Source organism: Monodon monoceros, unplaced genomic scaffold, assembly GCF_005190385.1.
Source record: "Monodon monoceros isolate NGI ecotype Baffin Bay Population unplaced genomic scaffold, NGI_Narwhal_1 Super_Scaffold_6, whole genome shotgun sequence".
Taxonomy (NCBI): domain Eukaryota; kingdom Metazoa; phylum Chordata; class Mammalia; order Artiodactyla; family Monodontidae; genus Monodon; species Monodon monoceros.
The window spans coordinates 43,338,050-43,362,711 of record NW_021703783.1 but is presented as its reverse complement, the minus strand read 5'-3'; the positions used below and the strand labels follow the sequence as shown (position 1 = coordinate 43,362,711).

Sequence of the window (24,662 nt, the reverse complement as noted above, 5' to 3'; positions counted from 1 at the left end):
GAAAGATACATGCACCCCTATGTTCATAGCAGCACTATTCACAATAGCCAAAACATGGAAACAACCTAAATGTCCATTGACAGGTGAATGGATAAAGAAGATGTGGTACACGTGTATAATGGAATACTACACAACCATAACAAAGAACAAAATAGGGCTTCCCTGGTGGCGCAGTGGTTGGGGGTCCGCCTGCCGAAGAAGGGGACACGGGTTCGTGCCCCGGTCCGGGAGGATCCCTCAGGCCGCGGAGCGGCTGGGCCCGTGAGCCATGGCCGCTCGGCCTGCACGTCTGGAGCCTGTGCTCCACAACGGGAGAGGCCGCAGCAGTGGGAGGCCCGCGTACTGCAAAAAAAAAAAAAAAAAAAAGAACAAAATAATGCCATTTGCAGTAACATGAATGCAGCTAGAGATTATCATCCTAAGTGAAGTAAGTCAGAAAGGGAAAGACAAATACCATATGATATCACTTATATGTGGAATCTAAAATATGGCACAGATGAACCTATCTACAGGACAGAAATAGACTCATAGACATAGAGAACAGACTTGTGGTTGCCAAGGGCCAGGGGGAGGGATGGATTGGGAGTTTGGGATTAGCAGATGCAAACTGTTATATATAGGATGGATAAACAGCAAGGTCCTACTGTATAGCACAGGGAACTATATTTAATATCTTGCAATAAACCATAATGGAAAAGAATATGAAAAAGAATGTATTGTAAAAAATAATTATAATAATAAAGGTAAATAATAAAAAAGCAGAATGTATTGTATGTATATAACTGAATCACTTTGCTGTACAACAAATTAACAAAACAATGTAAATCAACTACACTTGAATAAAATAAATTTTAAAAAAATTTAAAAAATTGGGGATTGACTTTTTTGAGGCTAGAAAAAGAAAGATGAGAAGTTATTCTTTATGTGAAATGAAGATTCTTACATATTTTTAGATTTACTTTTTGGATTGGTGTCACATTTACATGGTACAAAATTCTAAGTATAGAAAAAAGTAGAGTGAAGTTTTCTTCTTGTTCCTACAATGAAAAGCAGTCAGTTCCTCATTCCAGGGGCAACTAATATTACCAGTTTTTGTGCATCCTGTGTGCTTATAAGCATAAAATATACACATACATGTAAATATGTATGTGTCTTCTTTTCTTCCTTTTTACAGAAATGGTTCTGTCTTACTCTTTTCTTACACATACATCAAGTTATATGTGTTGTTGTAAGTTGAATTTCTTTATTCTTGTTTATGTCTGTACAGTATAATATGGGCTATGTATGTATTGTTTATCATTCTTCTATTAAAGGGCATTTTGATTTTTTCTCAGTTACAGATAGTGCAGCATGAATAACCTTGTACATATGTCATTTTGCATATTTGTAATATCAGTAAGATAATTTTCTAAAGGTGTATACTTTGGAATTTTTATAGACATTATAAAAATGCCTTCCAAAGATATATGAAGTTTACATTTCCACCAGCAGTTGTTTCAAGATTTGAGAGTGAGGTTTTAGTCGTGGTGGATATATACAAAATAACAACTTTGAAATGTTTTCGTACATGTATATTTGGCAGCAGGTGCACTCAGCCTAGCCTTGTTCATTCAACAGTTAACTGAGTGCCTATGAACCAATATAGTCTTTTGTGTTCCACTGTAAGCAACTGTAGCAGATTAACTTTACCTAAGCTCTCAGGGAAGGCTTTCTGGAGGAGCAGAGCCTTGAAGGACAAATGGGGCAGGGGAAATTCTAGATTAGTAGTTCTCAAATTTTGGGTGTCTGATCTTTTAACTCTTCCAAAAGTTATTACAGACTCTAAAGAACTTTTATTTATGTGGGGTTATATTTGCCAGTATTTACTGTGTTAGAAATTAAAACTAAGAAAATATTTAAATGTTTATTAAAAATAATAAACTCCTTACATATTAGTATATATAACACACTAATTTTTTATACAATTTTTAAAGGTTACACTCCATTTACAGTTACTACAAAATATTGGCTGTATTCTCTGTATTGTACGATACGTCCTTGTAGCGTATCTTACACCCAATAGTTCCTACCTCCTGCTCTCCCACCCCTATATTGCCTGCTCTTGCCCACCCCCATCCCCCCTACTGGTAACCACTGGTTTGTTCTCTATATCTGTGAGTCTGCTTCTTTTTTATGTGCACTAGTTTGTTGTATTTTTTAGATTCCACATATAAGTGATTTAATATAGTATTTGCCATTCTTTTTTTGTCTGACTTATTTCACTTAGCATAATGCCCTCCAAGTCCATCCACTTTGCTGCAGATGGCAAATTTTTGTTCTTTTTTATGTCTGAGTAGTATTCCTTTGTGTGTGTGTGCATGTGTGTGTGTGTGTGTATATATATATATACATTCACACAGACACACTTTATCCATTCATCATTTGATGGACACTTAGGTTGCTCCCATGTCTTGGCAGTTATAAATAATGCTGCTATGAACATTGGGGTGCATGTATCTTTACAAATTAGTGTTTTTGTTTTTTCCGTATGTGTACCCAGGAGTGGAATAGCTGGGTCATATGGTAGTTCTATTTTTAGTATTTTGAGGAACCTCCATACTGTTTTTCCACAGTGGCTACACCAATTTACATTCCCAGCAACAATGTACAAGGGTTCCCTTTTCTCCACATCCTTGCCAACATTTGTTATTTGTGTTCTTTTTGACGATAGCCATTTTGACAGGTGTGAGGTGATATCTCATTGTGGTTTTGATTTTAATTTCTCTGATGACTAGCGCTGTTGAGCATCTTTTCATGTGCCTGTTGGCCATTTGCATTTCCTCTTTGGAAAATTGCCTATTCAGTTCTTCTGACCAATTTTTTTTTTTTTTTTTTTTTTTGTGGTATGCGGGCCTCTCACTGTTGTGGCCTCTCCTGTTGCAGAGCACAGGCTCCGGACGCGCAGGCTCAGTGGCCATGGTTCACGGGTCTAGCCACTCCACGGCATGTGGGATCTTCCCGGTCTGGGGCACGAACCCATGTCCCCTGCATCGGCAGGCGGACTCTCAACCACTGAGCCACCAAGGAAGCCCCCACAATTTTTTATAATGTACTTTTTACTGAAAAAACTAATTTTTTAATAGTTCTGTTATTTCTTATTTATTTATGGCTGTGTCGGGTCTTAGTTGCGGTACGTGGGATCTTTGCTGAGGCATGTAGGATCTTTCATTGCAGCACGTGGGCTTCTCTGTAGTTGTGGCGTGCAGGTCTTCTCTTTTCTAGTTGTGGCACAGAGGCTCCAGGGCACATGGGCTCTGTAGTTGTGGCGCGTGGGTTCCAGAGCACGTGGGCGCTAATAGTTTGTGGCACACAGGTTCTCTAGTTGAGGCTTGCGAGCTCAGTAGTTGCGGCGCACAGGCTTAGTTGCCCTGTGGCATGTGGGATCCTAGTTCCCCAGCCAGGGATTGAACCCGCATCCCCTGCATTGGAAGGTGGACTGTTTACCACTGGACCACCAGGGAAGTCCTAAAAAAACTAATTTGTAAAAAAATTTATTGAAGTATAGTTGATTTACAATGTTGTGTTAATTTCTGCTGTACAGCGAAGTGACTCAGTTATATACACACACACATATATACTTTTTCATATTCTTTTCTATTATGGTTTATTACAGGATATTGAATAGAGTTCCCTGTACTGTACACTAGGACCCTGTTGTTTATCCATTCTTTATATGATAGTTTGTATCTGTTAATCCCAGGCTCCCAGTCCATCTCTCCTCCACCTTGGCAACAACAAGTTTGTTCTCTATGAGTCTTTTTCTGTTTTGTAGATAAGTTCATTGTGTCATATTTTAGATTCCACATACCAGTGATATCTTATGGTATTTGTACTTCACTTAGTACGATAATCTGTAGGTCCATCTACATTGCTGCAAAGGGCATTTTTTTCATTCTTTTTTATGGCTGAGTAGTATTCCATTTGTGTGTGTGTGTGTGTGTATGTGTATGCTACATCTTCTTTATCCATTCATCTGTCAGTGGACATTTAAGTTGTTTCCATGTCTTGACTATTGTAAATGATGCTGCTGTGAATATAGGGGTGCATGTATATTTTTGGATTATAGTTTTTTCCAGGTATATGCCCAGGAATGGAATTGCTAGATCATAATGCAACTCTATTTTTAGTTTTATGAGGAACCTCCATACTGTTTTCTGTAGTGGCTGTACCAATTTACATTCCCACCAATAGGATAGAAGGATTTCCTTTTCTCCACACCCTCTCCAGCATTTTTTTTTTTTTTTTTTTGCGGTACTCAGGCCTCTTACTGTCGTGGCCTCACAGGCTCTGGACGCGCAGGCTCAGCGGCCATGGCTCACGGGCCCAGTCGCTCCGCGGCATGTGGGATCTTCCCAGACCGGGGCACGAACCCGTGTCCCCTGCATCGGCAGGTGGACTCTCAACCACTGCGCCATCAGGGAAGCCCGAAAAAACTAATTTTTAAAACAGAAAAGATTTAGTGAGAAGGAGGGACATTGTTTTATATTTTTACAAGTCTCTGATGTCTAGCTTATTGGAAGATAGCTGTATTCTTGTATCTCCATCTGCATTCAGTCTGTTGCAATATGTCATTTTGGTTGAAGTATATGAAGAAAATCCAGGCTTGGAGATATGTAGTTGAAAAAGACAAGTATTTTAATATCTTCTTTAGGTAATTGTGGGTATTCTTTGATATTATACCCAAACTCAACAAGTGGTAGTTTCTTAAAGGTTAGTTGCAGTGTAGGTTAGTTGTATGGTTTCATTAATATGAAACCATATTAATGAGCTTTTGTACTTGATGACATTAAAATTCGTTTGTCTAGTATGTTGAATGGATCTTTTACCCATGTATGATTTTGAAACATCATAAATTAATCAGTTGGAAAATATTGTTTCATTTGGTTATTCAGATCTTCCAAGTGTTTGATACAGTTAATTATACAGTTTTTAAAAATCACATTCATTAATACCACTACCATTTCATCAGGAAAGTCTTAAAGTATTGAGAAGCCATCAAGCTCATAGGGGATACATGTTTTCAAAATTCTGACTTTAGCTAAAGTTTGAATTTTATCATTTGCAACAAATACTTTCATTTGTTTTCTTTGAAGTCATAGGCTCACTTTGTTCCTTTTCGTGAAAATATTGTACATACTCAAGTCTGAATAACCATAGTTTGCCTCTCAGTTGTTTACTTAAGAAATAATAGGGCTTCCCTGGTGGCGCAGTGGTTGAGAGTCTGCCTGCCGATGCAGGGGACACGGGTTCGTGCCCCGGTCCAGGAAGATCCCACATGCCGCGGAGCGGCTGGGCCCGTGAGCCATGGCCGCTGAGCCTGTGCGTCCAGAGCCTGTGCTCCGCAACGGGAGAAGCCACAACAGTGAGAGGCCCGTGTACCGCAAAAAAAAAAAACAAACAAAAAGAAATAATAGTAACACAACATTGTAAACAACCATACTCCGATAAAAATTAATTTTAAAAAAAGAAATAATAGTATTCCATGAAAAAAGCAGCTAGTTCAGCTTGTAGCTCAGTTGCTTTTCCTTGAGACAATTATTGTATGATTATTATAAAGCAGGAGAAGTGCTTTATACTTACTTCCCATTTTGACACTTAGAATATTAAAAAGACGTACTCAAAGTTGGAAATTTAATAAAATTATTAAATTTTACTGGTTTATCAAGGATATTCACAAGTAAAATTTATATTTTCCTTTTTAAACTCCAAATGTGGAGTGGTGGAGAAGATGATATTACTAGTATAGTTTGATGCCCCTGCCTTGATTTATGCTAAGGCACTAGCAGTTATACCTGTATTGCTTTTATCACCGTTGTGAAAAAGGCAAATAACATCTTGTTATTATGAAAATACTTTCACCTCATAGACCTCCTGATACCACATTTTGAGAACTGCTGTTTTAGATAGAGGATGCATTACATAGTTGAGCCTTGAACAACATGGAGGTTTTTCAATAGTAAATACTACAGTGTTACATGATCTGTGGTTGGTCAAATCTGTAGAATCCCAGATACAGGGGGGACTGCGGATACTGAGGGCTGATTATAAGTTATACTCGGATTTTCAACTGTGGGGAACGTTGGCGTCCTTAACCTCCTCATTGTTCAAGGGTCAACTGTATACCCAAACATACTGAGATGAGGTGCTTTCCAGTTCAACTATAAGTAATTCGTTATGGAACTCAGGATATATATATATATAGAGAGAGAGAGAGAGAGAAAAAGGTAGTCAGGGACTAGATTATAAACGAACTTAAGTACCCTGATAGGGAGTGCAGAATTTATAGGCACTGGGGAGTCTTTGAAGGATTTTAAGGAGGAGGAGGGGTGTGTACGTATGGTATGGGTGTGGGAGAGTGATGCTGTCACATTTGTATTTTTCAAAGATCACCCTTGTCACAGTGTGTTTTGTGGTAAGTGCAGTGGAAAATGATGAGGTTCTAAACTAAAGGCACTAACTTGGTCATGCAGCCACAGAGGGCCAGGCTGTACAAACCAGTGCAGGGGTTAGAGCATGTCCTTCCTAAAGTAGAGGTAAGCCTCTGTTTGGCAGCATCTGTTTGGCTGGATGGGCAGGAGCACAATTAGCTGCTTCCATCACTGTATCAGTTATAAGCTGTCCCCTCAAATACTCTTGTCATAGACAGTTTTCTCTGGAAACACTGAATATGCTCTAGAATCTCTTTTGCAAAAATGACTTCAAAGATAATCACTGGGGACTTCCCTGGTGGTGCAGTGGTTAAGAATCTGCCTGCCAGTGCAGGGGATGCGGGTTTGAGCCCTGGTCCGGGAAGATTCCACATGCTGCGGAGCAGCTAAGCCCGTGAGCCACGACTACTGAGCCCATGCGCCACAACTACTGAAGCCCACACGCCTAGAGGCCGTGCTCCACAACAAGAGAAGCCACTGCAATGAGAAGCCCGCACACCGCAACAAAGAGTAGCCCCTGCTCGCAGCAACTAGAGAAAGCCTGTGCACAGCAACAAAGACCCAACACAGCCAAAAATAAATAAATAAATAAATAAATAAATAAATTAAAAAAAAAGATAATCACTGTTCTAACTTCTATTCCCATACGTTAGTTTTATCTGTTTTTGAATTTCATATTAATAGAATATAGTGATATGCTTTGTATCTTTTTTTGCTCAGCATTGTCTTTGAGACAACGAGGGGAAATGAGCTCCACTTCTTTTTTGTTTGTTTGTTTTGAATATTTATTTGGCTGCCCCGGGTCTTACTCGCGGCACACAGGATCTTCGTTGCCCCTGCGGGACCGTCTTTGCGGCATGTGGGATCTTTTAGTTGTGGCATCTGGGATCTAGTTCCCTGACCAGGGATCGAACCCGGTTCCCCTGCATTGGGAGCGTGGAGTCTTAGCCACTGGACCACCAGGAAAGTCCCAGCTCCACTTCTTGATGGGAATTGCTGCAAATAATCTGTGGACATGTTTAATCTACAACACTGGGCACTACGCTTCTTTGTTCCTTTCTTCTTTCTCTCTCCTTGTTTCTCTCTCCCTCCTTCCCTCCCCTCTCTCCCTTCCTTCCTTTTATTTATTTATTTTTATTTTTTATTTCTCAATTGTATATATTTGGTTTTTTCTACAGAGGAAGAGGACAATATGGTATTATGAACTGTTATTTGTATAAGTTTGTAAATTTTTTTAAGAAAGGACTTCAGAAAACAAGGCAGAGAATACGTAGAACAATGACTACTTCCAAATAATTCAAATAGAATCAAGCTTTGATTATAGGCTTGGTCAAATCAGTGCTAAACAGCTTCTCTAAGCAAAGTATTCAATTGATTTATCTACTTTGCTTTTCACTAACTTGTCAAATAAACTGTTTTTAATCTTTATTTTTAATTATAAAAGTAAGACAGTGCACAAACTCAAATAATCCCCAGGTGTATAATGTAAAAAGGAGACGTCCACCACACCATAACTACCAAAATTCCCATCCCCTAAGATAATTGCTGCTAAAAATTTAGAGAATCTCTCCTGACATTTTTTGAGCACATTTAGAAATCAAAAGCCTTTTCAGGTTCAAATGATGGCTTTGAATTTTCGTTAGGTATGAACAGTGTGGGAATTCACATTATTGCAGCAAATATCAGGTGTGAATTTACTGGAAATTGTTTTGAGATGTTACTTGGGGATCATAATAGCCAAAAAATGTTGGAAAATGAAAAGGGTTTTTTTGAGGGAGTATGATTAGAAGAAAAATCATGGAATGATGCTGAAAGAGATCTAAAGGACCATGGAAATTAAAAGGTAGAACACTTGACAGAACAAAATTTGACATATGGAAAGATCATTTTTTAAAATATTTAAGACTATAACAAAATCCACACTGTTCCCATGATCTCATCCTTTGACGTCATGTCTATTTCTCAGGCTTTTCTCAAGCTCTAAAGCACTGGCTAAGTGAATACTTACAGCAGAGGTCACACATGGATGGCTTGGACTTTGTGTCTTGCCACGTTTGCAGATTTTTTATTTACGCTGTAGTTGCCAGCTAACATAACCCATATGTCTGTGGACTGAACGTAATTCATGTACATGTGGATTATATATACATACAATTATGGTCCCTAAATACAAAAGTGTATGGATTTCTTTCCTTGAAAATCAGAAAGCTGGCAATGCCTTGCCAAATTCCCACATGGCAGCAATCCAGACAGGACCCAGCAGGAGTTCTCCCCGTCGCCCTAATCCTCCCCAGTTTGGTCTTAGACCGATCCCTGCCTGACCCTGCAGACCCCTGCCTCAGCCTCCTTGTGTGTCACTCTCTCAACATGTTTAAGGACATGTTATGCTGCAACTCCTACAGCATAACATGAAACCTGTTTAGTTTTAATCTGGACTAGGGATCAGGAAACCTGGGTTTTGTTTCTGTCTTATTCACTTTGGATAGCTAAGGGTGGTTAAGCTGTCCCATGTCCCTTATCAAATGGGAAAAATACTGTTTTAGGTCAGAGTAATTGGAGGAGATGTAGATTCTGTGGAAAATGAAAATACTGTTTGTAATTTAGTTTGAACATTGAAACTTGTGTGTGTTTTGGACCTTAATTTGATCTGGTTTGCATGCCCGCTATTCATCTGATGATAGATGATTGTCATCTGTTAATAATCTGATCGTTGCCCTACTCCCATGTTGTTACGCAGAACAGCAGTAACCACCCTGGCTATCCTGGCACTTCCAGCCTGGACTTGACCACACTAACCAGTTCATCAAACTCCGTGCTCTGGAAATGGCCACGGTCAGTGAATCTGTACAATTTGGCTTCCAACCTGTTGGCCACTTCTTATTGTTCCTTCCAAGGAAGGAAAGGATTGTCAGTGGAGCCAAACTGCACAATGTGAGGGCAGTTGGCTTTGATCTTCTCCCACTGCCAGGGGCGGCTGAAGTATCCGCTTGCCCATTCATTGTCATCCCCCAGGTCAGACGTGTACGCAGACACTAACACAATAGCACACACCCGGTGGGTCTCTGCATACCTCATGGCTGCAGTGGCCCCGGAACTGTGGCCTATGACGATGGTCTCCTCGTCACAGTGCAGCCCCGTCGGCATGAAGGGCAGCCAGATGCTCTCTCGAGCTGTGATTGGGTCAGGCATGTTTTTAGCCAAACACTGGAAACCAGGTATCTGCTCCAGCCCCCTCTTCACCCAGCTGTACCAGCCGTGGGTGGCCACATCCCTGCCCCCCGTTCCCGGGGATGATCACACCGCCTTGCAGGGTGCCGCCATGAGTGCAGCCGACCTCCCTTCCTTCCTTTTAAATTAAGGGGATAGTTTGTGGATTTTTAAAAATTGCCTCTTCTTGTCTTTCTTCTTGAAATTCATGTTAGAACACAGCTTACTTGGTTAAAGGGTGTCTTCTGTGATTTCTTGGTATGGCCAAGGACCAGATGTTTTCAGGTCTTGACTTTGTTACTGCTTTTCAAATTACGTTAATAGTACCAAACATCTGTTAATGCTGGAGAGATTAGTGTCTTCTCCAGGAGATTTTGGTCTTTTTTTTAAATCCTTTTTTTTTTTTTTTTTTTTTTGTAATTGCTGAGACTTAACGTTCTGGTCATTTTATGGGCTCTCTTCCTGGCCCTTCAATGCCTTGTTAGTCATGCACAGTTACTGAAGTGGGCCTGAAATGACAACTTTTTTTCCAGGGTGCTCAGTGAAGTCAGGAAGGGAAAGCCTCCCTATCAGGAGAAGGTGTCTGGATTGCAGTTGTCTTGAGTAGACAGTATTTTTATATGTGAAGTAAATAAGAATCTTGGGCAAGGTGCAGATCTTAGTGACCTGTCAGCCCATCAGGATGAATCAGCTCAAGTCCTAGATGAGGTGGCAACGTCAGCACAATGAGCCCCTTACCCTGCGTTTATTGGGCCTCTCTTAAGGTAGCTGTCATAGCCCTTATTTTAGAGAAAAGTCAGAGTCATTCTTCAAGGTTCAGCTGACTTTAAACATTATTTATTTTGGAGGGGGAAAGTCACTTTCAGTATAGGTGCACCATTGGAAGTGGCATGTGGCCGTTTTTCACATTATAGCCATTTTGATGTGCCGAAGTGTTACAGTTGTTAGCATCTTAAAACTTGTCTCCAGGTGACCTGAGGCTATTCTGCGTCACTAAGTAAGTTTAATTAATTGTCTTGGGTGCCAGACAAGTAGATTTGTTAACTGTAGTTTCTGATTTATCTATTGCTCAAACCAGTGATAATTTGATAGGAATAGGAACTCAGAGGTGGCATTTTATTGCAAAAGATGGATGTTGGTTGCTAAATGCAGTTGATTAGAAGGCTAGGACAAAGTATTTGTTTTTCTGGTGACAGGGTCATTAAGGCTTTGTAGAATGTGCCACTAGTCAGATGACTGAACTAAATCTTCCTACTCCTGTGAGGTAATCTTTAATGCGTTGGGAGTGCCTCACAGAACTCTTATTAACTATGGTACTCTCACAGGTGTTTGCAGCTTCGTCATATTAGCCCGGTGGTTCTGGTACGTGAGGCACTCCTCAGTGCAATACTAGTAGCCAGAGTTCTGGTAATTGCTGCTGCCTGAGAACATTGGATCTGAAACCCACAGACCTAGAGAAGTGTTGGCAGATAAGATTGCCATCTTAATTTTCTGAGGGCAAATTTTACCTTCAGAGAAAGGAAGGGAGCTTTCTGAGAATACAAGGCAGATTGTTAGAATGAGGAAGAGAACATAGGGTTTTGAAGCCTGGCCATTTTATTGGCTGTAGAAATAAGTTTTTTGGGTTTTTTTTGTTTGTTTGTTTTTTTGGCTGCGTTGGGTCTTCGTTGCTGCGTGCAGGCTTTCTCTAGTTGCAGAGAGCGGGGGCTACTCTTTGTTGTGGTGTGCGGGCTTCTCATTGCGGTGGCTTCTCTTGTTGCGGAGCATGGCCTCTAGGCACGCGGGCTTCAGTAGTTGCAGCACACAGGCTCAGTAGTTGTGGCTCATGGGCTCTAGGGCGCAGGCTCAGTAGTTGTGGTGCACGGGCTTAGTTGCTCCGCGGCATGTGGGATCTTCCCGGGCCAGGGATCGAACCCTTGTCCCCTACGTTGGTGGGTGGATTCTTAACCACTGCACCACCAGGGAAGTCCCTAGAAATAAGTTGTTGTTTGTTTGTTTTTTTTTGCCGTCCGCGGGCCTCTCACTGTTGTGGCCTCTCCCGTTGCGGAGCACAGGCTCTGGACGCGCAGGCTCAGCGGCCATGGCTCACGGGCCCAGCCGCTCCGTGACATGTGGGATCTTCCCGGACCGGGGCACAAACCCGTGTCCCCTGCATCGGCAGGCGGACCCTCAACCACTGTGCCACCAGGGAAGCCCTAGAAATAAGTTTTTAAAAACGTAACACCTTAGAGGTATTACCTGGCTTTGTAAATGAAGCAAACAATTAGAAAACTGTTACAGTGCTTATTATGTGTCAGACACTATTTGGCATTGGAGGCACATATGAACAAGACACATAAGATTTCTGCCCTCAAAGAGCTTACATTCTTGCTTGAGAAGATAGACAATTTTCAAATAAATAAATAAGATAATTATGGAGTATAGTGCTATGAAGAAAATTGATATGATGATGTGATTTGAGAGTAAGGGAGAAGGGGATACTTCGCATTGGTTGGTCAGACCTCTTCATAGTGACATATGAACTCTTAATTGAAGGGAGGCAGAACCAGCATTTCCTGATGAAAGACAACTGTTCTGGGCAGGAGGGAAAACAAACACAAAGGACTTGTGGGAAGTATGTGGTTTGGGATGTTCAAGAGTAGGCAGGGGCCAGATTTTATAAGGCTCTATAGACCTTGCTTGGGATGATGGAAGCCACTGGTGGAAGGAAGCTGGTTGAGCAAGGAAGCTAAGTGATCGGAATTACATGTTAAAAAGATCACTCATAACATAACATTGTAAATCGACTATATTTCAATTAAAAAATCGGGCTTCCCTGGTGGTGCAGTGGTTGGGAGTCCGCCTGCCGATGCAGGGGACGCGGGTTCGTGTCCCGGTCCGGGAGGATCCCACGTGCCGCGGAGCGGCTGGGCCCGTGAGCCGTGGCCGCTGGGCCTGCGTGTCTGGAGCCTGTGCTCCGCAGCGGGAGAGGCCGCAACAGTCAGAGGCCCACGTACCGGGGGGAAAAAAAAAATCACTCTTGATTCTCTGGGGAGAACAGATAGCAGAGTGCCTAGAGCAGAAGTAGAATGATTAGTTAAGAGGCTATTGCATTTCATTAAAAAACTGCAATTATATGGAGGTAAAAGAGGATGGACGGCAGAAGGGAATTCAACTTCTTTCAGAAAGCATTTCACTTTTAATTTTGATAAGATTGCAGATAGGGCAAGAAAACCATTACAGCAATAAGTACTAGTGTGTGCTTTGAATTACATTGTTCTTGATTCTCTGACTCAGAGCTGGAGAGTGACTTTTTGGTGTGGCAAGGCTCTCAGCCTGAACCTACTTTGCTTGCTTAAAAATCCCACACATCTGGGCATGACTTGAGGGCCTGTAGGGAAAGGCAGCCCAGCCAGTAATTTCTTTGCATGAGGGAGAACAAGGCATTTCCTGGGGAAAAAATTCACCATGCAGCCATGTTTCAGGACCAAGATTGGCAGTGAAAAGGGGAAGGGCAATATCCTTTGGTCATGCCTCCCAATCCTAACCAAACTACCATACGTCTCTAATGCCAAAACCCTGAGAGGAAGGGGCCACAAAAAAACTAGAAGAGCTTTTTCATAGAAATCTGTTTAAGATATTGGGAAGGTGGACTTCTGATGTGATATCCACAGGATAGAGTTATAAGACAAAATTGTAAGTTAGGGATACTCCTCACTGTGTAGAACGTAGGGAAGCTTAGGTTTTTTAGGGCTTCCAGGAACACAGGCTGGCTTGCGCATATTAAAGGTTCCGGTGGTAGCACTCTGGGTTGCTGAAGTGGATTAAGCAGCAGCCAGCCCTCAGAGTCCCGTAAGAGCAATAATAATAAAGATTGCAGTTGGAGTGAGGAGATACTAAATTATGTGTTTGTGATACAGAATTTTCTTCTATGAGTAGAAATAAGTCTCTGGCCTCTCGACTTTTGCTTTGCACCTACGAAGAGATATTCTAGATCTGCTAGCTCAGTTTCTAGATTTGTCTTGTGTGGAAGGATAATGGGTAAAAAACAGCTGAAGAATTTCAAGGAGTAAGACTGGATGATTTGTTTGTATTAGAAAGTGGACCGGGAACTGCTTATAAGTAGAGGGGATCAACAGAGGGGAAAAGAGCCAAATGAATAGTGTTTTATTGTGAATTGAGAGAGTAGGGATGGATATAGAGGGTTCAGCACAAGATGTAGGGTTATAAGAAATATTGTGAGCAAAAGGAATTGGGAAAGAAGATATTAAGAAGCTGATTTGAAATAGATCTCTTTTTATTTTCTTTGAGAGTCTCAATATATTAAGATTGAAATTGCTTTTAACTTACCTGTTTTTTTTTGTTTGTTTTGTTTTTTTTTGGAGGTTAGACTTGTTACTTATATGTGACGTCATTCCAGCACTGGACTCATGGAGGCTGAACATTTATTCAGGTAATAATAGGTAACATTTATGGAATACTTCTTATGTGCCAGGCAACAAACTAAGTGCTTTACCCTTGATCTCATTTAATCCTCACACAATCTCATAAGGTTGGGAGTGTTACTGCACCCATTTAATAGATGAAGAGATTGAGACTCACAGTATATCAAGATTGAATTCATCTGAATTAGAAAATGGAAAAAGGTTACTGTAATAGTCAAAGTGAGAGATGATGGTAGCTTGGGTTAGGTGATGTCATTTCTTACCTGGCATAAATATCATGAATGTAAAATGGTTTTGATTGGCTGTACTTCACCCTCATTTCCATAACTTTTCCTCATTGCTGAATACGTCATGCTTTTAGTTTGTCTTTTTTTTTTTTTTTTTTTGGCTGTGTTGGGTCTTCATTGTTGTGCATGGGCTTTCTCTAGTTGCGGTGAGCAGGGGCTACTCTTCGTTGTGGTGTGGCGGGCTTCTCATTGTGGTGCCTTCTCATTGCGGAGCACGGGCTCTAGGCATGTGGGCTTCAGTAGTTGCAGCACATGGGCTCAGTAGTTGCGGCAGGCGGGCCCTAGAGCGTGCAGGCTTCAGTAGTTGTGGCACGTGGGCTCAGTAGTTATGGCGCGTGGGCTCTAGAGCACAGGCTCAGTAGTTGTGGTGCATGGGCTTCGCTGCTGCACAGCATGTGGGATCCTCCCGGACCAGGGATCGAACCCTTGTCCCCTGCATTGGCAGGAGGATTCTTAACCACTGCACCACCAGGCAAGTCCTTTTAGTTTGTCTTTAAAACAGTGGAAATATCTTTTGGTAAAGAAAAATTCAGCTTAGGGTTATTTTATTTTATTTTATTTATTTTTGGCTGTGTTAGGTCTTTGTTGCTGTGTGCGGGCTTTCTCTAGTTGCGGCGAGCGGGGGCTACTCTTCATTGCGGTGTGCGGGCTTCGCATTGCAGTGGCTTCTTTTGTTGCAGAGCACGGGCTCTAGGTGCATGGGCTTCAGTAGTTGTGCCATGTGGGCTCAGTAGTTGTGGCTCGCGGGCTCTAGAGTGCAGGCTCAGTAGTTGTGGTGCATGGGCTTAGTTGCTCTGCAGCGTGTGGGATCTTCCCAGACCAGGGCTCGAACCCATGTCCCGTGCATTGGCAGGCAGATTCTTAACCACTGCGCCACGAGGGAATCCCCAGCTTAGGGTTTTTAACCTTAAAGTTTTTTGAACTTTTTAGAAAGTAGATAAAAAGTTTTGCAATAGTTTATATTTTTTGAGTAAATATCTACAAAAGGTAGATATCTATAATTGGGGAATTCTTAAGAGGTGATTAATATAGATAATAGAGGGTTTTTTGTTGATTTCATCATGCTTGAGATACTATTCACAAGTATTTTCACGTTTAAGGAACCCTTATTAGGGTTTCTTGTAGGAGCTTTTTTGGTGTATCTAAATGCTTGTTTACAGATTACATTAATTGTAGTACTTGCCGGAACTGGCAGGGTGTCTAGCACTACCGACTGAAAATCAGTCAAAAATGAAGATTGAGCATCTCTGAAATTATACTGTAGGTTAATGGAAGTTTCTTTTTTTTTTTTCATTTTATTTATTTATTTATTTGGCTGCATTGGGTCTTAGTTGCAGCGTGCAGGCTCTTCGTTGCAGCGTGCGGGCTTCTCTCTAGCTGTGGTGTGCAGGCTGCACAGCGCGTGGGCTCAGTAGTTGTGGTGCGTAGCCTTAGTTGCCCCGTGGCATATGGGATCTTAGTTCCCTGACCAGGGATCGAACCCATGTCCCCTGCATTGGAAGGCGAATTCTTAACTACTGGACCCCAGGGAAGTCCCCCTTGGAAGTATTTTTGTTTAATTTTTAAAAATTTATTTATTATTTCTGACTGCGTTGGGTCTTCGTTGCTGCATGTGGGCTTTTCTTTAGTTGCAGCGAGCAGGGGCTACTCTTCCTTGCGGTGTGTGGGCTTCTCATTGCGGTGGCTTCTCTTGTTGCGGAGCACAGGCTCTAGGCACGCAGGCTTCAGTAACTGTGGCAAGTGGGCTCAGTAGTTGTGTCCCGTGGGCTCTAGAGCACAGGCTCAATAGTTGTGGTGCACAGGCTTAGTCATTCTGCGGCATGTGGGATCTTCCCGGACCAGGGATCGAACCCTTGTCCCTTGCATTGGCAGGCAGATTCTTAACCACTGCGCCACCAGGGAAGTCATGGGAGTAGTTTTAAGTTTACAAAAATTCAAATTTATATGCTACTTTGAGTGGTTCTCCATGTTTAATGTTGCCAAGAGTTGCCTGTACACTCAGCAAGATAAAGTAAAACCGCTTTATTACTACCTTGTCAATTATTGAGTTGCCAGCATGCGTACATTGCCCTATCATATTTTTCAAAAAAGAGCTTAATTGAGGCTTTTAATAATTGACATACAGTAAACTGTACATATTAAAACGTACAATTTGTTAAGTTTTGACGTGTGTTCACTGTAAAACTGTCGCCCCAATCAAGACATAATGAAGGTCTCACAAGCCCCTCGCCCCCCCCCCCCCCCCCCCCCCCCCCCCCCGGCCCCAACACCTGGGACCCGGACTCGCTCCGGGAGGAGAGTCGGGCCGAGTCTCACCCCTCCCTGCCCCCAGGCTCCCACTCCCTGAGGAATTTCTACACCGGGGTGTCTCAGCCTGGCCGCGGGGAGCCCCCCTTCATCTCTGTCGGCTACGTGGACGACACGCATTTCGTGCGGTTCGACAGCGACGCCCCGAATCCGAGGATGGAGACGTGGGCGCCATGGGTGGAGCAGGAGGGGCCGGAGTATTGGGATCGGAACCCGCGGATCTACAAGCACCACGCACAGACTTTCCGAGTGAACCTGAACACCCTGTGCGGCTACTACAACCAGAGTGAGGCCGAACCTCTTCAGCCCACCGTCCTCATGGCATCATTGTTGGCCTGGTTCTCTTGGTGGTCACTGGAGCTGTGGTGGCTGGAGCTGTGATCTGGTGGAAGAAGCACTCAAGCAGCGACAGTGCCCAGGGCTGTGATGTTCTCTTTCACCAGTCCTAAAGGGCTGTTTCCTGGATTATTCTTTCCATCTTTTCCAAAGAACCAAAAACTGGAAAGGAACAAGGATTAACCCCTGGAAGTCCCAGTGCTACGTGATCTGATCAGACCACACACCTGAGCAGACTGCAGAGTTTTGGCACTGCGTCTAGACAGCACAGAGACCAGGGAGTCCTAAACTTTAATTTGCATAAGAATCATCGGGACATCTTGGTAAGATTCAGAAGGTCTGTAGTAGGGCAAGGGATTCTGTATTAAAACAAGGTTGGTGCTGATTCTGCGGACTTTCAGATCACGTTTAGTAGCGAGAACGTAGACCAGGATTCCCACATGGCTGTGCACCAGCCTCACCTGTAGGGCTTGTTGAATAAGCAAGTCTTGGGCTCCGTGCCCAGCATTCTGAGATGGTGGGTCTGGGAAGAAGCCTGAGTATTTTGCAGCAATCCTTAGAAGCAATCTTGGGATTTAGCCAGATAGGGAACGACTGAGGTCAGTGATCAGAGAGCGCTCAGGTTGGGGAGGAGCCTTAAATCCACACTTAAACCTTGTTTTTTCCTGGGAAGAACAGGGCAAGACGTATGCTGGAGACACATGTTGGTTTTTCTACCCTGGGGTATGTAGCCAGGTGGAAGACTGACGAAGTGTTATCAGCTCAAGATGAAAAGCTATGAATCCTTGCTCTCTGAAACTATTCCCTGGATGGATTTCTCACTCATTCCTTGGTATAAACAATGGAATACAAAAAAAAAAAAAAAAAGACATAATGAACATATTTATCACCCCCACAAGTTTTCTTATCCTCATTTGTTATCCTTCTCCCAACCTCTGTGGTCTCCTGGCAACCACTGATCAATTTTCTGTCACTATAGAATAGTTTGCATTGTCTAGAATTTTATATAAAGGGAATCATAAAGTGTATACGCTCATGTTTACTTATTTTTGATTTGGCTTTTTTTATCAAGCTAATTATTTTGAGATTCATCTGTGTTGTTGCATGTATCAATGGTTCATTCCTTTTTATTGCTGAGTAGTGATCTTTTGTATAGCTATAACACAATTTGTTCATTCATTCACTTACTGATGGACATTTGGGTTTATTCCGGTTTTCGGCAGTTACAGATAAAGTTATGCTATGAATATTTGTGTACAAATCTTTGTATGGACATATACTTTATTTTTCCCTCCAAGTTAATTTCTTTCTTTATTTTTTTCTTTTTTTTTTGACGTGAATTCACGTAGCATACAATTAACAATTTTAAAGTGTACAGTTCATTAGTATTTAGTATACTTACAGTGTTCTGCAATCACTAGCACTTTCTAGATCCAAAACTTTTTCATTATTCCATAAACCACCCCATGTCCATTAACTAATCATTCCCCATTCTCTCTTTCCCCCATCCCTTGGTAACTTCTAATCTGCTTTCTGTCTCTATGGATTTGCCTAGTCTGGATATATAATATAAAAGGAATCAGACAATATGTGAACTTTTGTGACTGGCTTCTTTCATTTAGCATAATGTTTTCATGGTTCATCCAAGTTTTAGCATGTATTAGTACTTTGTTCTTTTTTTTGGGTGCGCCAAGTGGCTTGCAGGATCTCAGTTCCCCCTCCAGGAATTGAACCTGGGCCATGACAGTGAAAACCTGGAATCCTAACCACTAGGCCACCAGGCAACTCCCAGTACTTTGTTCTTTTTTATGGCTGAATAATATTCTGTTGTGTGGTGGATATATCATTTTGTTTATCGATTCGTCAGTTAGTGGACTTTTAGGTTGTTTCCACTTTGGGGTACTGTGAATAATGCTGCTACAAACAATTATGTACAAGTTTTTGTGTGGAAATATGTTTTCATTTCTCTTGGCTATAAACCTAGAAGTCTAATTGCTGGATCATATGGTAACTATGTTTAACTTTCTGAGGAACTGTCAAACTGCTTTCAAAGTGGTTGCATGATTTTACATTCCCACCAACAGTGTTCGAGAGCACCAATTTGTCTATCATCATCGAACGTCTTATTGTCTGTCTTTTTGAGTCCAGCCATCCTAGTGGATGTGAAATAGTATCTCATTATGGTTTTGATTTGCATTTTCCTGGTGACTAGTGATGTTGAGCATCTTTTCACGTACAAATTGGCCATTTGCATATCTTTTTTGGAAAAATGTATATTTATTTAAATCCTTTGCCTTTTAAAAAGTTGGATAACTTGTCTTTTTATTATTGAGTTGTAAGAGTTCTGGGTACAAGTTCCTTATCAGATGTATGCTTTGCAAATATTTCTTCCATAGGTTGTTTTTTCACTTTCTTGATGGTATTGTTTACAGACAAAAGTTTTAAATTTGATTAAGTCCACTTGATCTATTTTTTTATTTAAGAGTTTTATGGTTTTAGCTCTTACATAGGTCTATGATCCATTTTGAGTTAATTTTTGTGTATGGTGTGAGGTATGGTTCCAACTTTTTCTTTTATGTATAGATATCCACTTGTCTCATTACTGCATGTTGAAAAGACTGTCTTTGGCCTATTTGATTGTCTTGGCACCCTTGTCAAAAATCAGTTGACCATAAATGTAAGGATTTATTTCTGGACTTTCAATGCTATTCCACTACAATACTGTTTTGATTACTATAGTTTTGTGTAGTTTAGTTGAACTTGGGAAATATGAGTCCTCCAATTTTGTTGTTCTTTTTTAAGATTATGTTGTTTATTCTAGGTCCCTTGCATTTCCATGTGAATTTTAGGATCAGTTTGTCATTTTATGCAAAAAAAAAAGCCAGCCGGGATTTTGATAGGGATTACTTTGAATCTGTAGGTCAGTTTCGGGAGTGTTACCATCTTAGCAATAAGTCTTCCAATTGATGCACATAGGATGGATTTACTCTTATTTAGATATTATTTCATTTCTATCAATAATAGTTTGTGATTTTCAATATACAAGTTACATTTTTTAACCCTACCCCATTACACTTCTTTTGTTAAATTTATAACTAAGTATTATTTTTGTTACTATTGTAAATTTTTCCCCCCTTAACTTCACTTTTGAGTTGTTCATTGCTTGTATATAGAAATACAATCAATTTTTGTATATTGACCTTGTATCTTGCAACCTTGTTGAACTTGTTTATTAGTTTTTAGTGGATTCCTTAGGATTGTCTAGATACAAGATCTTGTCATCTGCAAATAGAGATCTTTTTTACTTTTTCTTTTCCAGTCTGGATGCCTTTTCTTTCTTCTTAGTGCTTCATTGCCTTAGCTAGAATCTCCAGTGCAAAAGTTTATGTCTTTGTCTTGTTACTGAGCTTAGGATAAATGCATTCAGTCTTTAAGCAGGATGTTATTTATGGGCTTTTGCAGATTCCTTTTATGAAATTGAGTTATTTCCTTAGTGGTCCTGGGGATTACAATTGACATCTTAATTTATAACAATGTAGTTTAATTTAATACCAACTCAGTTACAGTCGTGTGCAAAGCTTTGTGCCTGTATAGCTCTGTTCCCTCTTCTCTCTTTTGTTCTATTACGTACAAATTACACCTTTTTACATTGTGTGCCCATCAACACAGGTTTATAATCATAGCTTTATTTAGTTGTCTTTTAAATCAGATAAACAAAAAGAGTTACAAACAAAACATTTATTTATACTATCTTTTACATTTACCTATATAGTTACTTTTACCAGTACTTTTTTTTTTTTTTTTACTTTTTTTTTTTTACTTTTTTTTTTTTACCAGTACTTTTAATTTTTTTGTTTGGATTTGAGATACTGCCTTAGAGTCCTTTTATTTCAGCCTGAGTGACTCTCTTTAGTATTTCTTATAGACTAGATCTGCTAGTGATGAGTTCTTTCATTTTTATCTAGGAATGTCTTAATTTCTCCTTTGTTTTTGAAGGATAGTTTTGCTGGAGATAGAATTCTTGGTTGATAGTCTTTTTCTTTCAGCACTTTGAATAAATCTTCCCATTGCCTTCTGACCTCCATGGTTTTTGATGAGCTTCCTGGATTTGCAGATTTAGTGTTTGAGAAAAATTTGGCCATTATTTCATTAAATATCCTTTCTTTCCCTTTCTCTCCTGTCAATTCCAATATGAATTGTTAGGCTTTGTTCTGAGGCTTTGTTTATTTTTCTTTATTCTTTTTTCTTTCTGTTCCTCAGACAGATCTAGCCTAATTGACCTAGCTTCAAGTTTGTTGATTATTCCTTCTTCCTGCTCAGGTCTTGTGTTGAACTCTCTACTGATGTTTTTCATTTCCATTATTGTAGTTTCCAATTCCAGAATTTCCATTTGTGGCTCCTTTTTGTAATTTCTGTCTTTCTATTAATATTCTATTTTTGGTGAGATATTTTTCTCATACTTTTTCTTTAGTACTTTAGTCATAGTTATCTTAACTTTTTTGATTTTTTTTCCTCCCTCCCTCTTTCCTTTTTTGATCTTATTTAAAATGGCTGATCTTATTTTAAAAGTCTGTCTAAATCCAATGTTTGGGCTCCCTAAGTGAGTTTCTGTTGACTGCCATTTTTCCCTGGGCCGTACATTCTGCTTCAAGGAAATGTTATATTGCTTCTTGTATAGTATAAGATTTTACAATACTATACTTCTGTTTCTTCCCTCCTGGTCATACATTTAATTGTATATGTAAATTGTACAATATATTTTAAATTATTCTTGCTTTGAATAGTTGAGTATTTTTAAAAGATATTTAAATAACGAAGAAAGAGTTTTTTCTATTTACCCACATTGTTACCACTTATGCTCTTAAATCCTTTATGTAGATCCAGATTTTCATCTGTTATCATATTCATTCATCTTGAAGGACTAGTACAGGTGTGCTGGTGATGAATTCTTTCAGCTTTTGTATGTCTGAAAAGTTTTATTTATTTTAAATAAAAAAGTTTTATTTTATTTACTTTATTTTGCCTTCTTTTTTTTTTTTTCTTACGGTACGCGGGCCTCTCACTGCTGTGGCCTCTTCCGTTGCGGAGCACAGGCTCCGGACGCGCAGGCCCAGTGGCCATGGCTCACGGGCCCAGCCGCTCTGCAGCATGTGGGATCTTCCTGGACCGGGGCACAAACCCGTGTCCCCTGCATCGGCAGGCGGACTCTCAACCACTGCGCCACCAGGGAAGCCCTTGCCTTCATTTTTGAAAGATATTTTCTGTGAGTATAGAATTTTTGGTTGACAGTTTTTTTTTTTCTTTCAGTCCTTTAAGATACCACTCCATTGTCTTCTGACTTGAATAGTTTCCAGCGAGAATTCTGTTGTTATCTTCATCTTTGTTCCTCTATAGATAATAAGTCCTTTTTCTCTGGCTTCTTTTTTTAAATTATTAATTTATTTTGTTTATTTTTGGCTGCATTGCGTCTTTGTTGCTGCACACGGATTTTCTCTAGTTGTGGCGAGCGGGGGCTACTCTTTGTTGCAGTGTGCCGGCTTCTCATTGCGGTGGCTTCTCTTGTTGCAGAGCACAAGCTCTAGGTGCTCGGGCTTCAGTAGTTGTGGCATGTGGGCTCAGTAGTTGTGGCTCTCAGGCTCTAGAGCACAGGCTTAGTAGTGGTGGCGCACGGGCTTAGTTGCTGCACGGCATGTGGAATCTTCCCGGACCAGGGCTCGAGCCCAGGTTCCCTGCATTGGCAGGCAGACTCTTAACCACTGCACCACCAGGGAAGCCCCTTCTCTGGCTACTTTTAAGATTTACTCTGTATTACTCGTTTTAGGTAGTTTGGTAATAAGGTGTTTTGTTCTTTGAGCTTCTTGGATCTGTGTATTTATAGTTTTATTCCAATTTGGAAACTTTTAAGTTATTGTTTCTGTAATATTTTTTTCCTCTCTCTTCTTTGGAGATACCACTGACACATGTATTAGGTAATTTGAAATTATTCCATAGTTCACTGGTAATTTGTTCATTTTATTTAGTTTTTTCCCCTGATGTATTCTGTTTAATCTGCTGTTAGTCTTACATAGTGTAGTTTTACCTCTAACATATCAGAGATTTTTTTACTTCTTCTAACATGCCTACTTTTTCCTTCAGATTTTTGCATATATGGAATACAGTTATAATAACTTTCTAAACATCTTTCTTTACTATTTCTATAATCTGATTGTTTCTCAGTCAGTTATCTTAACTTTTCATTAGGAAATAAGTATAATTTATAAGAAGCTGCACATGTTCCATGTGTTTTTCACCCATTTTCTCCCAGTGGTAATGCTTGTATAATTATAGGACAGTATCAAAACTAGGAAATTGATATTGGTACAGTCTTCAGAGTTTATTCATATCTGACCAGTTTTACATCTGCTCCTGTGTGTGTGTGTGTGTGTGTGTGTGTGTGTGTGGTTCTATGGAATTTCATCATGTGTGAATTTGTATATCTACAGCCATCAAAGTACAGAACAGTTCTATTCAAATAAGAATTTTTCCTGTTGCCCTTTCTTTTTCTTTTGGCTGCACCACACAGCATCTGGGATCTTAGTTCCCTGACCAAGGATCAAACCCGTGCCCCCTGCATTGGGAGCGTGGAGTCTTAACCACTGGACCACCAGCAAAGTCCTTGTTGCCCTTTTATAACCACTCCTATCCTACCTCCCTCCACCCCACTCATAAACTTGTAACCCTGGCAACCACTAATCTGTTCTCTATCTCTATAATATTGTCATTTCAAAATGTTATTTAAATGGAATCATACAGTATATAACCCTTTAAGGTTGACTTATTTTTGCCCCCACTGAGCATAATTCCCTTGAGGTCCATATAAGTTGTATATGTGTGTGTGTGTATCAATAGTTTGTACCCTTTTATTGCTGAGTAGTGTTCCATGGTATGGCTATCCCAAGTCTGTTTAAGCATTCACCTGTTGAAGGACTTCTGTATTGGTTCCAGTTTTAGGCTATTATGAATAAAGCTACTGTGAACATTCACATACGGGTTTTTGTGTAAACATAAGTTTTTGTTTCTCTGGAATAAAGGTCCAAGAGTACAGTTGCTGGGTGGCATGGTAATTGAATATTTCATTTTATAAGAAACTGCCAGACTTTCTTCTAGAGTGGCTTTGCCATGTTACATTCCTACCAGGTATGTATGAGTGATTTAGTTTCTTTGCATCCTTGCCAACATTTGGTATCGACAGTTTTTTTGTTTTGTTTCGGTTTTTCTGGCCATGCTGTGCAGCTTGTGGGATTTTAGTTCCCTGACCAGTGAATGAACCCAGGCCCTTGCCAGTGAGAGCATGGAATCCTAACCACTGGACCACCAGGGAATTCCAAACAGTATTTTTTATTTTAGCCATTATGATAGGTGTGTAGTGATAGCTCATTGTGGTTTTAATTTGTATTTCTGTAATGGCTAATGATTTTGAATATGTCTGTTCATGTCTTTTGCCCATTTTCTTTTTTTTTATTTTATTAATTAATTTATTTATTTTTGGTTACGTTGGGTCTTCGTTGCTGCACGGGCTTTCTCTAGTTGCGGCACGGGCTTTCTCTAGTTGCGGCAAGCAGGAGCTACTCTTCGCTGTGGTGCGTGGGCTCCTT

The 24,662-nt window shown here is 40.5% G+C and overlaps 1 protein-coding gene and 2 pseudogenes across 13 annotated transcripts in view; 2 read left to right on the top strand and 1 right to left on the bottom strand.

Moving 5' to 3' along the window:
* Positions 1-24,662, top strand: part of R3HDM2 (R3H domain containing 2) — a 155,231-nt gene that overhangs the window by 28,381 nt on the left and 102,188 nt on the right. For 11 of the 13 annotated variants that reach the window (XM_029205967.1, XM_029205956.1, XM_029205960.1 and 8 more), the window contains exon 2: positions 14,044-14,106. The exons of 1 other annotated variant lie outside the window; for it this stretch is intronic. The gene's annotated coding sequence lies outside the window, so the exon portion shown is untranslated. Of the gene's footprint in view, positions 1-9,281; positions 9,300-14,043; positions 14,107-24,662 lie in introns of those variants that run through there. One more of the 13 variants, XM_029205955.1, reaches the window with a different exon arrangement.
* On the bottom strand, positions 9,225-9,788 carry LOC114885737 (annotated as a pseudogene).
* LOC114886166 lies at positions 14,084-17,926 on the top strand (annotated as a pseudogene).